Raw genomic sequence first — 17,720 nt, 5'->3', positions numbered from 1 at the left:
GCACGAACAGAGTAGTGCCGAAACCATATGCATATTAAAAATAATTTGTCGGACTCAACATATCGTTTACATATAGGCAGATACTGACGCCAGAAGGCTCGGAGTAGGAATCGAATTGATAAAAGTAGGCATATAAAGGTTACGAAGTTCCAAACTGTCAAATTCGTAAGAAAACTGTTCATAAGTCATTTTTCCGGAATTCTCACATCATCCCAAAGTACAGAACATGCATTAGTGGCATAGGAAGTTTCAAACACATCCTTGAGTCATAAACAGAAGATTGCGAATCATAACAGACACAAGCGAATCAAACAAACCGAATAAGGGGAGCCTCGGGGCTCGCGGGCCCACCTCGGGTCAAATTGAGGCGGCGGACACAAATCACAGACTTTCGGCTCCATAGAGCCATCTACGAAAGTTTCGAAGGGTTTCGGACACAACAGCACAAGTTATGGAGGTACGAACATTCTTTTAACCAAAAGTGACAAAAAGGGGTTCAATCGCGCTGAGTGAATAGTGCTCGAACTTGAACTTCGATTTCCAAGAGCAGGGTTATTCCCGAGATTCCGAAATTTACCTAGTGGGTCTAGGACATGCCAAAAGAATGAGAGGTAGGCTTTACATACCTGGTTGGCGCCTTACGCTCGTCAAATCGCGATTCCCGTTTCGTCCAGAAACTGCAAATGGTCACTTTTACCAGTTACTATTCATGAGAGTTAGCATTTTCATCTTTGGGGCTATATTTGGCTACCGAAATTTCGGCAGCATTTCCCCTATAAACCTAACATCCCCGAGACTTGGCTCGGCTCAAAATACAACAACAACAGCAACCCAAACATCATTACACAATACAAACCACAATCAAACCACACTAGCTTCAAAATTTCACCTTAATACATAAGTTGGTAATCCTATATTCAAACTTCACAATTCTAACTCATGTCCACATTATTGTATTCATTCATTCAAGATTATTCCTCCACATAACATACAAGTTCCAAACCATATACAAAGTTTCTCAAAATCCATTTCTTTCCCTATTTCATTTCAACCACCAAAAGTTACGACGAATATTCTAACTTGCGTCGTTTCATTCCAAATTCATCAACATCAACTATAAATCATATTTAAAGTCCTTAGTATCATAAATATACTATGACATATACAAATATACCAAAGGTATACACTTTCCGATAACGTCCGAAATTATTTTCTAGCACCAACTCAATTCTTTAATCGATCCTTTACGACATAAAGATCACAACAACACATTATTCAAGCTAAACAAGATAAAATTCTTATGCCTTGCACTACATGGGACTCACGGCCAAACACACCCTTCTATATACACACACACCATGCACAAACACAACCTCATCCCACAATCTTCACACTAATCCAATCACTAACACATATATATCCATTTCATAACATTAAAACATAAAAATCTTACCTTTTTCTTGAATTTCCGACTTGTCGCAAACGCCGCCCTTTCGTCAAACTAATTGTATCACAACGAAGAGCACCTCGAACTCATCAATCATTACAAAAGAAACTAGGTGTTTGGATTAGAAACAAGGCCAAGGAATTCTTTTTTTTTTTTTTTTTTTCTCCTTGTTCGGCCGAAACCCCCTTTCTCTTTGATCTTGTATTTTTTTTTTTTGATTAACTTCTTGATAATTGCCAAGTGCTTGATATATATCCACTCATAGGTCATGTGCATAGCACATGACCTTAATGAAATGGACTTGGGCTTGCCCCCCCCTTGGCCGGCCACTTAACTCAATTGGGCCTCAATTTTTGTATTCCATTTTCTTAGCCCAATGCATAAAATGTCCCGTTTTGTAATTCCCGGAACTAATTTCTAAAATTCCAAATTTACCCTCGGCCTTCCCCGAGGTCTTGACATCAATGATTCCATAATCAACATGAGCATAGCAACTTGAATCAAATTATTTCCTCAACACACACAAGTCTTATTTATTTTCTTGATTTCCCGTTATACGAAAATACGGGACATAACATTCTCCCCCCCTTAAGAACATTCGTCCTCGAATGTTGAATCGAACTCATGGGTGTCGTACTACTCCGGGAGGGTTCTCTTGATGGTTGTCCTTTATTGATTTCTCCGACATGTCTTCTTTACCAATACTAGGGTAGATTTTTCACATCACTGACTCAAATACCTTCATAATACATTTTCTCATACTCTACGTAACCACCGAACTCTGCACTATATTCTTGTAAGGGACGGACACTTTCCAGACATCATCGTCAATATCATCTTCTTTTCACACTCCTGAGTTTCCTTACCACATCGTCGTAATCTCACTTTACTTCATATCAGACACTTCATGCCAAACAGATTCAGAACTAAAACCGAACGGATTCGTAATCGGAGGCAGACATACTCAACTATGGCGGATGGATTCGTAGTCGAAGTCAGAGGTACAAAAGTGGGTCAACCCAATCTGAGATCAGGGTCAGACATACAAAGGCGTATCAGACGAATTCGTAAGCAGAATCAAACACACGAAGGTATACCAAACAGATTCACAATCAAAGTCAGACGTACGGACTCATATCGGACAGATCCGAAATCAGAACCAAGTATACAGGATTGTTTCATACAAAGTCGTGACCAGTCAAACCGAAGTGTATCGAACACACACGCGGTCAAAATCAAACGCACCGAAGCATATCAGACAGATTTATGTCCAGAGTCAGACCCACGGAGGTGTGCCAGACAGAAACGGATTCAGAATCAAACGCACAAAAGGTTCATCGAACAGGAACGTAGTCGAACTTAAAAATATAGAGGCGTACAAGGTAGAGCCTCATCGGCATCGGAAGTGCAGAAGCACTATGGATAGAATGTCAATTTAGAATCAAATCATTCATATTAAGGCTCCAATAATTCATGAGAATTCCCCTTGATTTGCAAACTCACTCACCAAGCCGTCACACAATTTACCTGGCGTCTTACGTATCGATTCCTTCAAATTTCCAATTACTCACAATGCTTATCTTTTATTTATCACAACAATAGTCGCCGGGCTCAGCTCTTAGCCCTCCTAGGCACCAAATGAGAATCATACACACACATACACATACATATACACCTACACACGTTTACTCATACCTTACCGGCGAACATCTCTGGCTGTTATTCAAATTCGTTCAATTTCCCAAGAGGTGTTGTATCCTTTCCTTTTCGCCCATTTAGTCCGCCTCGTTCCGCGCGACTCTCGAAAGGGCACTAATTATTCTCCACACATTCTACTCACCTTTGGTTACCCCAAATTCCCATTTACGTTAATCATACTTACACTTATGAAAAACTTTGCATTACTTCCCAGGGGGTCACCCATCCCAGAATTGCTCTGGCTTGAGCACGCTTAACCCCGAAACTTTCACGCATTTTGATGCGTTAGGGCTGATATAATTCCATCAATTGCCTCGCACGACCTTTGTCACGTAATTTTAGGCCAAACGGGGTCTAACCAAATTTTTCGGAAATTTTTCGTAGCGGGTCCCACTCTGTCCCAAAGAGGTCGTTAGCTTTTCTGGCTGTGAGGTCTATCGTTCTAGTTTTCCAATCCCATATATTTTCCTCCCACATGTACAGATAACTGCCTCGGATATTTTCATTAATTCGGATTCTTACCTTACCTTTACTGACACACACAAAAAGTATATCGCATAATACTGAGGTACAAACCTACCATTGCACATATTCATTAAACAAAAAGGTTAGTAATATACCTGGGTCTGTGTCTGGGGGTGCCTCTGGGTCCCGACGACCGGTCAAAGCGTAGATGCGGTTCGAGGGACAGCTAGAATCTGAAGCCCCACCACGGCCTCTACCGCGGCCCGCTGGTGCTGGCATACCTCGCCCCGTAGAGCGCGTGGCCGAAGGGGTAGATGACGAACCAGCAACGGATCTCATCGGCGGTGCTGCGCTGCAGGAACCGCCTGCCCACGGACAATCCCGCATGATATAGCCCTGGCGGCCGCAAGCAAAACAGGCCCCCGTGGCCCTGAAGCACTCCCCTGGGTGCGATCTTCCGCAATACGAACACTGGGGTATGGGTGGCCTAGACTGACTGGGACCCCTGCTCGACTGAGGACCTGGGGCTCTGGAACTCCGGTCTGCCCTGGACGGTCCTGCTCCATCAAACCTCTTACCAACAGACTGTGTGTCCCGGCCTGACGGAGGAAAGTACCCGCTGGACTGATACTGAGGCTGCCCGCTCCGGGAATCTCCAGAATACCCCGCTGATCTGGCCCTCTTGGGCCGTCTCCCATCATACTCTCGGCTGGGCCGATCTGCTCGGTGCCGGTTCTCCATCCCCTGGGCGTAGGCCTGTAGACGGGCAATGTCCATATCTGTCTGCAATGACACCGCCATACACCCGTCAATCAAGTAACGATCCAGCCCCATAACATATCTATGCATCCGATCTGTCATATCTGCCACCACGGCAGGGGCATACCGGGCCAGGGAATCAAACTCCAAATTATATTCACGGACGCTCCGACCCCTCTGCTGCAGATGCAAAAACCGATCAGCTCGCTCCCGTCGTAACTCTGGGGGCAGGAAGTGGCGGGTGAAAGCAGTCACAAACTGATCCCACATAGCTGGAGGAGCACCCTCACCCCGGGATAGCTCCCAAGTCTCATACCAATGCGCGGCAACATCCCGAAGTCTATGCGAAGCTAGCTCAACCGACTCGGTCTCTGACGCCCTGACCAAGTCTAATGCACGCCGCATCCCCCGAATGAAGTCATGGGGGTCCTCGTCGGGCTTAGACCCGAAAAACTCTGGAGGGCCGCATAACAAGAACTCCCGAACTCTCAGGCTGTCCCGCCTGTCCTCATCATCATCGTCCCTCCGCCCGCGCCTGCGAGCCTGTCCGGCTACAATCGTGGTCAACAACTGTACAGCCTCCCTCAGGGTCCTATCCTCCGCCCCTGGCTGAGAAGCTGGAGTCTCAGGAGCGGGTACACGGACCTCTGGAGCTGCTGAAGGTCCCGTTCCAGGCTGTACTAATGGGGGTGTAGCAGACCCCTCAGAATGAGGTGTAACCTCAGGCAAATCATAAACATGAGCCCGAGTAGCCCGTTGTGCCTGACTGGTCTCTCCCACCTTTGCCTTGCCCTTCTGGGCCGCCGTTGCCTTCTTCGGAGGCATCACTGCAAACACAACAACGGGTCAGATCAGAATGACCCTATTAACACAGCTCTATCGCACGATCTAAGATTCCAAAGAAAGGGCAACACAACATCCTAGATGTCCTGTAGCTCCCTGTTTATAGATGTGGTGCACAACACATCGATAAACAAGACTCTACTAGACACGGCCTGTAGACATTCCGAGGACAAACCGCTCTGATACCACTTTTGTCACGACCCAGCCCCGTGGGCCGCCACTGGTGTCCTTCTGGGACACCCCAAACGAACTCACACCCAGACCATCGTAATCAGGCTCGTCCAAACTCCCCGTACGTTATTCGAACTCATCTTCGTAATCAGACATCTACCGAACACTTATCCTAAGCAGTCGCCCGTACAGATCAGACAAATCACAAATCAGAAGGAAGGCGGAATATACATCGCCAAATTTCACACACACACATCAGAAGGGTGGCGGAATGCACATCGCCCCCAAATGCATACACACACATACAAATTCAGAGGCCGACTTGGCCATAGTAGCGTACGGGCCACTTAAGATCGTAAAACAGACTCACATGCAAACACACCGGACCCACGACCCACAAATCTGACTACAGGCCTCTAGACAAAACAGAACATAAGAACATAGGACGGGACAGGGCCCCGCCGTACCCACTCATCCAAATATACAGAATACAGACACAACAAAAGAAATGTACCAAAAGTAGGCTCCGGATCAAGGGGAGCTTTCCAACACAGCAGAATGAGTAGCCTAAACTGGAGGACCACCCAAACGAGCTTCTGTACCTGCGGGCATGAAACACAGCCCCCGAAGAAACGGGGGTCAGTACGGGAGAAGTACTGAGTATGTAAAGCAGATGGTACAGAAATCACAAACACAGCTGGAGTCAGAAAGAACAAACACACCAACATCGCAAACAAAGCAAACCTGTGCGGGAGGCGAACGTACAAATGCAAATCAAATCATGTATAGGGTTTAGGAACGTGGTCACCCCCCGACGCTGGTGCCACAACACATCATAACTCCAGAAGTTTTCAAATCTCCGTACAGTCTCCAGACACATCATATCACACACACATCATATCATCAGAACATATCAAATGCCATATCACATCATAACTCCATAAACGGTAACCGGCCCTATGGCGAGGCCTCGGAAACCGTAACACATCATAACTCCCGAATATATTATAGCGCGCACGATCACAAAGTCGGCCCGGGTACCGACGAACGAAGTCATAGCAGACAGCACGAACAGAGTAGTGCCGAAACCATATGCATATTAAAAATAATTTGTCGGACTCAACATATCGTTTACATATAGGCAGATACTGACGCCAGAAGGCTCGGAGTAGGAATCGAATTGATAAAAGTAGGCATATAAAGGTTACGAAGTTCCAAACTGTCAAATTCGTAAGAAAACTGTTCATAAGTCATTTTTCCGGAATTCTCACATCATCCCAAAGTACAGAACATGCATTAGTGGCATAGGAAGTTTCAAACACATCCTTGAGTCATAAACAGAAGATTGCGAATCATAACAGACACAAGCGAATCAAACAAACCGAATAAGGGGAGCCTCGGGGCTCGCGGGCCCACCTCGGGTCAAATTGAGGCGGCGGACACAAATCACAGACTTTCGGCTCCATAGAGCCATCTACGAAAGTTTCGAAGGGTTTCGGACACAACAGCACAAGTTATGGAGGTACGAACATTCTTTTAACCAAAAGTGACAAAAAGGGGTTCAATCGCGCTGAGTGAATAGTGCTCGAACTTGAACTTCGATTTCCAAGAGCAGGGTTATTCCCGAGATTCCGAAATTTACCTAGTGGGTCTAGGACATGCCAAAAGAATGAGAGGTAGGCTTTACATACCTGGTTGGCGCCTTACGCTCGTCAAATCGCGATTCCCGTTTCGTCCAGAAACTGCAAATGGTCACTTTTACCAGTTACTATTCATGAGAGTTAGCATTTTCATCTTTGGGGCTATACTTGGCTACCGAAATTTCGGCAGCATTTCCCCTATAAACCTAACATCCCCGAGACTTGGCTCGGCTCAAAATACAACAACAACAACAACCCAAACATCATTACACAATACAAACCACAATCAAACCACACTAGCTTCAAAATTTCACCTTAATACATAAGTTGGTAATCCTATATTCAAACTTCACAATTCTAACTCATGTCCACATTATTGTATTCATTCATTCAAGATTATTCCTCCACATAACATACAAGTTCCAAACCATATACAAAGTTTCTCAAAATCCATTTCTTTCCCTATTTCATTTCAACCACCAAAAGTTACGACGAATATTCTAACTTGCGTCGTTTCATTCCAAATTCATCAACATCAACTATAAATCATATTCAAAGTCCTTAGTATCATAAATATACTATGATATATACAAATATACCAAAGGTATACACTTTCCGATAACGTCCGAAATTATTTTCTAGCACCAACTCAATTCTTTAATCGATCCTTTACGACATAAAGATCACAACAACACATTATTCAAGCTAAACAAGATAAAATTCTTATGCCTTGCACTACATGGGACTCACGGCCAAACACACCCTTCTATATACACACACACCATGCACAAACACAACCTCATCCCACAATCTTCACACTAATCCAATCACTAACACATATATATCCATTTCATAACATTAAAACATAAAAATCTTACCTTTTTCTTGAATTTCCGACTTGTCGCAAACGCCGCCCTTTCGTCAAACTAATTGTATCACAACAAAGAGCACCTCGAACTCATCAATCATTACAAAAGAAACTAGGTGTTTGGATTAGAAACAAGGCCAAGGAATTTTTTTTTTTTTTTTTTTTTCTCCTTGTTCGGCCGAAACCCCCTTTCTCTTTGATCTTGTATTTTTTTTTTTTGATTAACTTCTTGATAATTGCCAAGTGCTTGATATATATCCACTCATAGGTCATGTGCATAGCACATGACCTTAATGAAATGGACTTGGGCTTGCCCCCCCCTTGGCCGGCCACTTAACTCAATTGGGCCTCAATTTTTGTATTCCATTTTCTTAGCCCAATGCATAAAATGTCCCGTTTTGTAATTCCCGGAACTAATTTCTAAAATTCCAAATTTACCCTCGGCCTTCCCCGAGGTCTTGACATCAATGATTCCATAATCAACATGAGCATAGCAACTTGAATCAAATTATTTCCTCAACACACACAAGTCTTATTTATTTTCTTGATTTCCCGTTATACGAAAATACGGGACATAACAGCCGGGTACGGTATATATTTATATTTCACCGAGTCCCTTACTAAAGGGCCGGGTATGGCATATATTTACATTTTTAGTCGTTTCCTTCGGGGCTATTCATATTACAGGTGGTTTCTCATACATTCATTTTGGCTTATGTCTCATTCTTTATGATTACTGCTGCCTTACATACTCGGTACATTGTTCGTACTGACGTCCCTTTGCCTGGGGGCGCTGTGTTCATGCCACACAGTCCCATATTGTTTTGCAGGTAAAGGTATTCAACTAGGATGGTTGGCTATCAGCTGGGATTGGCTGTTATATCCCGTATTTTTGAACGTCGGATTATTTGTAAGCTGAGATGGGGCCCACACGTCAACATTTTTTTTGGAACATGTGACAAGCTATATGAATCACATATGTAAAGTTAAACACAACTCATGAAGGACCCTTGGGCCAAATCAAAGTGGAAGCCCTCCAAACGAATATTTTTAAGAAAACGTTTCCGGGTGACCTGACTTGGAGGGGCAAAAACGGTATTATAAGTTTGGAATTTGGAAAAATACCAAGAGATAGAAGTTATAGATAATTGAATTAGCTTTCCAACCATAGGTCGTGGGTTCCTAGGTGAATTCGGTACAAGGAGATATGGACGTTTTAAGGTCGAAAGGTCAGTGGGCTATGCCCAACTCGGGACCAACCGGTTTTGCCCAAGAAAAATGAAAAGAAAAAAAAAATGAGGCCCAAGTTTAAGAGGGTGGCTGGCCAAAGCCATGGCCCAAACCCACAAAAAAATTAATGAATTTTCCATATGTTAAAATAGATGAAAGGGACCATATAATTATCACTTAATCCATTAGAATTTTCAAGAAACCCAAAAGATGAAGAACAAAAACAAAGGGCCATTTCGGCCAAGACCCATGGAAATTAAGTACCTTAAATCTTGTTCCAAAAATTATTTTCTTGTAGTATTCCTACCAATTCAAGTACCCTCTACAACGTGGTATAATTATATCGGAAGATGGTTCATCCGTTTCATCGTTTCAGCACTTTGGTTAAGTGAAGAAGATTGGAGAAAAAGGTAAGAATTCATTCCATGTTATTATGTTATGAAGGTTTGTTTGTGTTGTAGTATGTAGAAATGAGTAGAAAGTATGGAAATATGGAAGTTTGCAAAGTGGGTATGTAAGTTGGCATGTAGCCGTGTGTATGTATGTTATATACATATGGTGAGTTAAATTTATGTCGTATTCTAGTTGTGAGTATGATGGAATTCATATTGAGAATGAAAGTTGAATGAATTTGGTTGAAGTTGGAAATATAGGTATTGGTCGTGTGGTATATGGAGATTAGAATGGGAATGAATTAATTTTGTTTAATATGTTGGTTGTGTTGTTGTGATCCTTATAATGTAAAGGAAGGTAATATGATTTAAGTTGGCATTGAAATGGAATGTAAAAGATTATGTCATTCTAGTATGATTTTATGATATTGTGGAAATGAAGTCGTTAAGGTGTAAATTATGATGATTGTTGATGAAGTTGGAAGATAGAAACATGTTATGAAAATGTTTGTTAAAGATTAGAAGTTTTGGTGGAATTATGACTTTGGTGGAAAGTTTGTATATTGTGTATATCTTGTGAATATTTTGTGGAATTGATATGAAATGCTTCCAAATTATATTGTGATGATCTTGATTAATGATGAATGTGAAACCCTTGAGATTTGTTTGGAAATTTGAAGTTAAGATGGAAGTATCGCACTATGTTGGAAAGGGAACTAGTTGTGCCATATTGTGTCTTGTAGATATTGTTGTTGCTGTTAGTGTTGTTATTGGGTTGTTGTTGATTGTTTTGGCCGAGTTGAATTCTCGGGGATGCTATATGTATAGGGGAAATGCTGCCCAAAATTCTGTAGAAAAGTGTTGATTTGATATTTAAGTCCTAAAGTCTTAGGGTTAACATTTGGTAAATGTGACCATTTGTAGATTTTGGACGAAACGGGAAGTGAACTTGGAAAGGCGTAAAAAGCATAAAAGGTATGTAAAGCTATCCCGATTCTTCTTTTGGCATGTCCTAGATGTACTAGGATCGGATTCGAGCCTCGGAAAACATTCTGTCTTTCGGAATCCGCGTTTGAAATTGTCCCTTTTTCATTCATTGGAATTGAACCCTATAAGTATGCTTTGTTAAAGAATTGTGTAAACTTCCGCAAATTGTCTAGAAAGTTATGAAATGTCCCTAGGACCTCCGTAGGTGACTCCATAAGCTTAATATACGTAATTTGAGCCCACCGCTTCGGTTGTCCCGAGGTGGGCCCACTATTTCCGACTTTACCCTTTTTGTGTTTATAACCTAATTTCAAGCGGTTCTAAAGGAAGCGCCTTAACTACTCTTCTAACTACCAATGATATTTATTCAAAATACTTTATTGAATCTCTGTAAAGGTATGATATTATGTGTCTCATTTAGTCTCCCACTATTCCCGCTTTGCCTTTTAGTGTACTATTGCCTTATTTTCGAACAATATAAAATGAAACGTTTTAACTATCCTTTTAACTACTAAGGAAAATTGTTTTAATGATTCCCTCGAGTCTGGTAAACTATTTTGGAATATGAAAATGATCCCAGAAGGATTATTCTTCCGTAACTCATTATGACATACGACATACACTTACTATGATTCTGTCCGATTTCATTGGTTTGATTTGTCATCCGATATGCCTCATTGAGTCTCTGGAAATATATGGTATTTTTATTGCATTTAGTTTCCCACTACTCCATTCGTGGATGCCTCAATGTTTCCCACACTGAGCCCGGGCCAGGATATGTTGTCAAGCGTATTCCACTGCATTGTTCGCCGTGCCTCGATGTGAGGGGGCAAGTATATATGTACATGGGTTGTGGAGTATGCTGTGCCATGTACACACATTCTGATATGATATGATCTGATATGGCCATCTGATATGATATGTTATGTTACGGGGTTATCCCCTATTTTGCTCCTTATGTGTGGTGGCACCAGCGTCGGGGGGTGGCCACGTTCTGTTTGCCGAGTCCCTTGGCAGGGGTCGGATATGATATGGTATATGTTTCTGTACACACTCCTCATGTTTTGAAAATATGCATTTGATACTTCGGACGTTACACTCACTTCTCTGTAAGTTCTGTTTCGGTTATGATCTTGTTCCGTAATGAGACCAGGTACGACATATGTTTTCAGCGAATACTATTTATGCTATATGATCAGCATTTTGCTAATCTGGATATTCAGTTCATTTTCTGTATCTTCTGCTTCGATTATGACTTTGTTTATTACGTTTTGTGCTTTACATACTCAGTACATATTTCGTACTGACCCCCTTCCTTCGGGGGCTGCGTTTTCATGCCGCGCAGGTACAGACGACAGATTTGCTGACCCGCCTTCCTAGGACATCTATTCTGCTATTTTGGGAGTGCTCTTTTGTCCAGAGCCTATATGTTGGTACAGTCTGCTGCTATTGTATATATGTATGCTATTCAGGGGTATGACGGGGCCCTGTCCCGTCTTGTGATTCTGTTATAATCTGTAGAGGTCTGTAGATATACTTGTGTGGGTTCTGTATATGTTTTGGGATGATATGATCTGTGACAGCCTTATCGGCTCCCATGTACTATGTCGGTTCATTTATGATAATTACTAACGCCAATTGACTTTTACATTTAAAAATATTCTGCTGATATGCTAGTCTGGGTTATTGGGTACGTTTGGGTGTCCAGCACGGACACTAGTCGCGGCCTACAGAGTTGGGTCGTTACATTGGCAAAGTCCATTTTCTTCCTGGAGCAGTGCCGAGTCATTATGTTTATCATATGTGTGTATGGGTACGTCGGGGCCCTGTCCCGACTCATATGATTCAGGTGTTTACTCTTAGAGACTTTGCAGACAGTGTCCTGTGGTTAGCATATTGAGACGTCGTGCGTTGAGTAAAGCGACCATGTAGGCCGATATGTCAGTTTGACTTACTCGATTTTTGATTAATTGAGTATCGTTCGCAAATTTCTATGGTTTGACGGGAAGTACTTTATTATATTTTTGATTTTTTTTTATATATGTTCAGTTTCATTATGTGAATGCCAGAGGGTTCGCTCAGGTTTAAGTAAAAGTTGGGTGCCCATCATACCCTATCAGAATTGGGGTGTGAAAAAATGTCAAACCAAGGTTGTTGAGGGATGGGGAGGGGAGTGTACAAGACATGGGGTTGAAGCCTAGATTTAGCTTTTCGGCATTCAAGGAATTGGCCACAAATTCTGGCCATATCCCGCCGCATGTGGGGCCAATAGAATTGCTCCGCAAGGATCCCCATTGTCTTGTCAATCCCAAAGTGTCCCATCAATCCCCCATTGTGTGCCTCCCTCATAAATAACTCCCTCCAAGAGCTCATGGGCACACATAGTCGCTTGTTCTTGAACAAGAAACCATCAAACTTAGAATAGGGAGTAGAAGATCTATCCCTAAGCCACCTTTCCCTTTCCCATTCTTCGCATTCTAGATAGATTTGTGCAAAGACGGGGTCCTCGGGATACAATGTCTTCAAGCTCTCAAAACCCATCAATTTGGAAGACAAAGTATTCAAAACTTGTATCCTGAATAAGGCATCCGCCACTACGTTATCCTTTCCCTTATTGTATTGGATTACATAAGGGAAGGATTTAAGGAATTCAACCCATTTGGCATGCCTTTTGTTCAACTTACCTTGGGCCTTAAGATGCGTTAAGGACTCATGGTCGGTTCGAATCATAAACTCTTTAGGCCACAAGTAGTGTTGCCAATTTCCCAAAGCACGAATTAAGGCATACAACTCAAGATCATAGGTAGTATAATTCAAAGTCGCTCCCTTGAGTTTTTCACTAAAATAGGCTATGGGCTTTTGGTCTTGCATTAAAACGGCTCCAATACCCACTTTGCTTGCATCATAATCAATCTCAAATATTTTTTCAAAGTCGGGTAATTGCAACAATGGTGCGGAGCTAAGCATTTGTTTTAAAGTTTCAAAGGCATTAACTTGCTCCGTTCCCCAAGAAAAAGATTTGTCCTTTCGCATTACCTCGGTCAAAGGAGCGGCTATGGTACTGAATCCTTTAACAACAACGCCTATAGAAACTAGCCAAGCCATGAAAGCTTCTTACATCTCCAATGGATTTTGGAGTGGGCCAATTTCTTATGTCTTCTATTTTGGATTCATCAACCTCAACCCCCCTTGAGCTCATAACAAATCCCAAGAAAACAACTTCATCCACACAAAATGAACATTTATCAACATTGGCATAAAGTTGTTCTTGTCTAAGCACTTCAAACACACATTTCAAATGAATAACATGCTCATCCATGGTTTTAGTATACACCAAAATATAATCAAAGTAAACAACCATAAATTTGCCAATAAAAGGTTCCATCACATGATTCATCAAACACATGAAAGTACTAGGAGCGTTAGTGAGGCCAAAAGGCATCACCAACCATTCATATAGACCAAACTTGGTCTTGAATGCGGTTTTCCACTCATCTCCGGGATTCATCCGAATTTGATGATACTCGCTCCTAAGATCTATCTTAGAGAATATGCATGAACCAATCAACTCATCAAGCATGTCATCAAGATGAGGTATGGGATGGCGATACTTTATGGTTATCTTGTTGATGGCACGACAATCAACACACATGCGCCATGATCCATCTTTCTTTGGCACCAAAATCACGGGCACGGCACATGGGCTCATACTTTCTCGCATAACCCCCTTTTCAAGGAGTTCATCTACTTGCCTTTGACGCTCCTTAGTGTCATCCGGTTTGGCTCCATAAGCCAGTTTGTTTGGTAAATGAGACCCCGGGACAAAATCAATTTGGTGTTCAATTCCCCTAAAGGGTGGTAACCCTTTTGGGAGTTCTGTTGAGAACACATCATCAAATTCCTGCAAAAGAGAATAAATAGAACTTGGAAAAGAAGGGGTTAGTTCATTAGTATGCAATGCATAATCCCTATGCATGAGGAGAATCACCGGTTGATGCTCCCCCAATTCCTCGCTAATTTCCCCACAATTTATCAAAAGAGACACCTTGGTTTTTCCACTAAGCTCTCCTTTCTTTCCACTCACCCCTTGAGAACTACTCTCCTCTATTCCCTCTTCCCCCACATTCTTCTTTTGCAATGCACTATGACCCTTCTCCTTTAACTCCCTCATTTTGTTATAGATCTCACCCACTTGGGAGGGGGTCATAGGATTCAAGATACGTTTGACACCTTTGTGGACAAGGGTGTTATAGCCCGTACTTCGTACGTTCGGAAAATTTAAGATAATGGAGAGAAGTTAAGAACAAGACTATGTTTCAAAAATTATTTTAATATACGAGTTGTTGAAAATATTATTTATGGTTATTACTAGTATGGGAATATTGAGAGAGGTTAAGGTCAAAAAGAGAAATGCGCAAAATGACCAATGGAAATAATGTGGAAGCTTAGGGGCAAAATGGTAATTTCACGAGGAGTTCAAGAAAATTCTTGAAATTTTATGTTGACCGTGTGACATGTCCTTAAATGTCCACATTTTATTTAATGGAGGGCTAATTATATATATGTGTGGACAAAACTTGCAAGAGAAGGCAAATGAGTCATCTTTTATGACTTAAGGAAAACTCTAGAAAATTTAAGAAGATTGGAGAAAAAATAAAGGGGCATGTGACCGGCCATGTGCCCCTCTACATATATATATGTGTGTGATGGTCAAGTGAAGACCATAATTCATCATTTAACTCTAGAAAATTAAAGAGAAGGATGGAGAGAAAAAGGAGAGGGAGACCTATCACGACCCGACTAGGGGCCATGACGAGTACCCGATACTTGTACCGAGCACCCCTTACCTATCATTTTACCTGTACCTCTTAGCAAGCCGTATGAACAGTGCCATATTTTTTTTTCGAACTGAACATTAACATTAGCAGCGTCATTATGAACATAGACTAGTAAGCTTCGCTATTACTTCATACAGCAGCATTAAGATGCCAAAATACCACATATTTAACTATACATAACTGACTGTGCATATCTGTCTACGAGCCTCTAGACATAGTACACTTATACATAGGAAGGGCCGAGTACTGTCGTGCCCGAAAATACATACACAAAATAGTACCACGGAAGTGAGGCTCCGGAACAACTGGAGCACTGTCAAATGCTGCTGGTAGAGCTCCTAAGAATCAAATCCGCCTGTCTGCTGACCTGCGCGGCATGAAACGCAGCGTCCACAAGAAGGGACGTCAGTACGAATAGTGTACCGAGTATGTAAGGCATGGAAGATAATACAAATAGAAACATAGAGCATGATTAACAATATCATAAGGTCGTAGGACATATGATGAGGCTAGAAAGTAACCTGTGCGTAGGAACGCCCCTGTCAGGCCGGATACCGTGCATGCTTGTCTTTTCCTTTTTAAAACGTTTCTTATTCATAGGTATAGAAAATAGGATTTATATCATGTCATGTTTTAGCATATTATACCCTGTCATATCATAGCGTGTCGTATCATATCATATCCTGGTATATTATGTCATAGCGTATCATGTCATAGCATAGCACGTCATAGCGTATCATGTCATAGCATAGCATGTCATAGCGTATCATGTCATAGCATAGCACGTCATAGCGTATCATGTCATAGCATAGCATGTGATAGCGTATCATGTCATAGCATAGCGTATCATAGCGTATCATGTCATAGCATAGCGTGTCATAGCGTATCCTGTCATAGCATAGCTTGTCATAGCACGTCATGTCATAGCATATCATATCATAGCATAGCTTGTCATAGCATATCTTATCATAGCATGTCTGGTCATGACATGGTAGTCATATCATAGCATAGCGCCGAACGATGCCGGCTCACCCACATAGCGCCGATATACACCGGCTCACCCATATATAGCGTGTCGTATCATATCATGTCGTAGCATATCATATCATGGTATATTATGTCATAGCGTATCATAGCGTATCATGTCATAGCATAGCACGTCATAGCGTATCATGTCATAGCATAGCATGTCATAGCGTATCATGTCATAGCATAGCACGTCATAGCGTATCATGTCATAGCATAGCATGTCATAGCGTATCATGTCATAGCATAGCGTATCATAGCGTATCATGTCATAGCATAGCGTGTCATAGCGTATCCTGTCATAGCATAGCACGTCATGTCATAGCATATCATATCAGAGCATAGCTTGTCATAGCATATCTTATCATAGCATGTCTGGTCATGACATGGTAGGTCATATCATAGCATAGCGCCGAACGATGCCGGCTCACCCACATAGCGCCGATATACACCGGCTCACCCATATATCCCGCGTCCGGGCACCCCGCGTCTGGGATGATAAGCCAGCTGATCAGGTGGCAATGAAACATGTTTCCCTTCCCATTCCCCCATATATCCCTTCCCCCCATCCCAGGTTCATATACATATCTTATATGCATGTACATATCTTATATACGTATACATATTTTTATATTCATATACATAGCTTGTATACATATTCATGTCTTATATACATTTACATATCTTATATACATATACATATTTTATATACATATACATATCTTATATACATATACATGGTTTATATATATATATCATATAAGCACGCAAGGGAGTCAAAAGAAAAATCATGTACCTATCGGAGTGACGTAAGGTCGGTGACCTCCGATTACATTATGGAATACTTGTGATCGCTTTTGTCTAACCTCGAAGGGACGGGTATTTTAAGGTGAGTCTATCGACGAGGAATAGTATTAAAAGTAGACGTAGAATGAAATCGGGGGCATCATAGATGTCAGCTCATAGGCTTTGAAATCTTTAGAAAATAACGTCATAGCTAAGGAATATAGATAAGATTCAAGGATTTGTTTATCACCTTCATATTCACATAGAATACTTAGCTTAGTAATCTTAGTCATAGAATCGTTCCGGTAGTACTTATCATAGGCATATCCTCTTGTCTAACATCAATGTTATCATTATCATCGTGGAAGTATCCTCGTTAGAGTAGTTATAGTACTTATCACTTGGTGGCGAGATCGGGATCAAAGGTCCCCGTTAGATTCAACTTTAAGTAAGCTAAACAAGATTACAAGGAACATCCGAGAGCAACGGGCCCACCTCGGGCCGAATGAGGTAGCGTATACGATTTGCATATGTTACATGTCATGGCGTTACTTGTGAGGGTTTTAGGGT

Source organism: Lycium barbarum, chromosome 11, assembly GCF_019175385.1.
Source record: "Lycium barbarum isolate Lr01 chromosome 11, ASM1917538v2, whole genome shotgun sequence".
NCBI classification, from domain to species: Eukaryota; Viridiplantae; Streptophyta; class Magnoliopsida; order Solanales; family Solanaceae; genus Lycium; species Lycium barbarum.
This window is presented reverse-complemented; position numbering follows the sequence as displayed.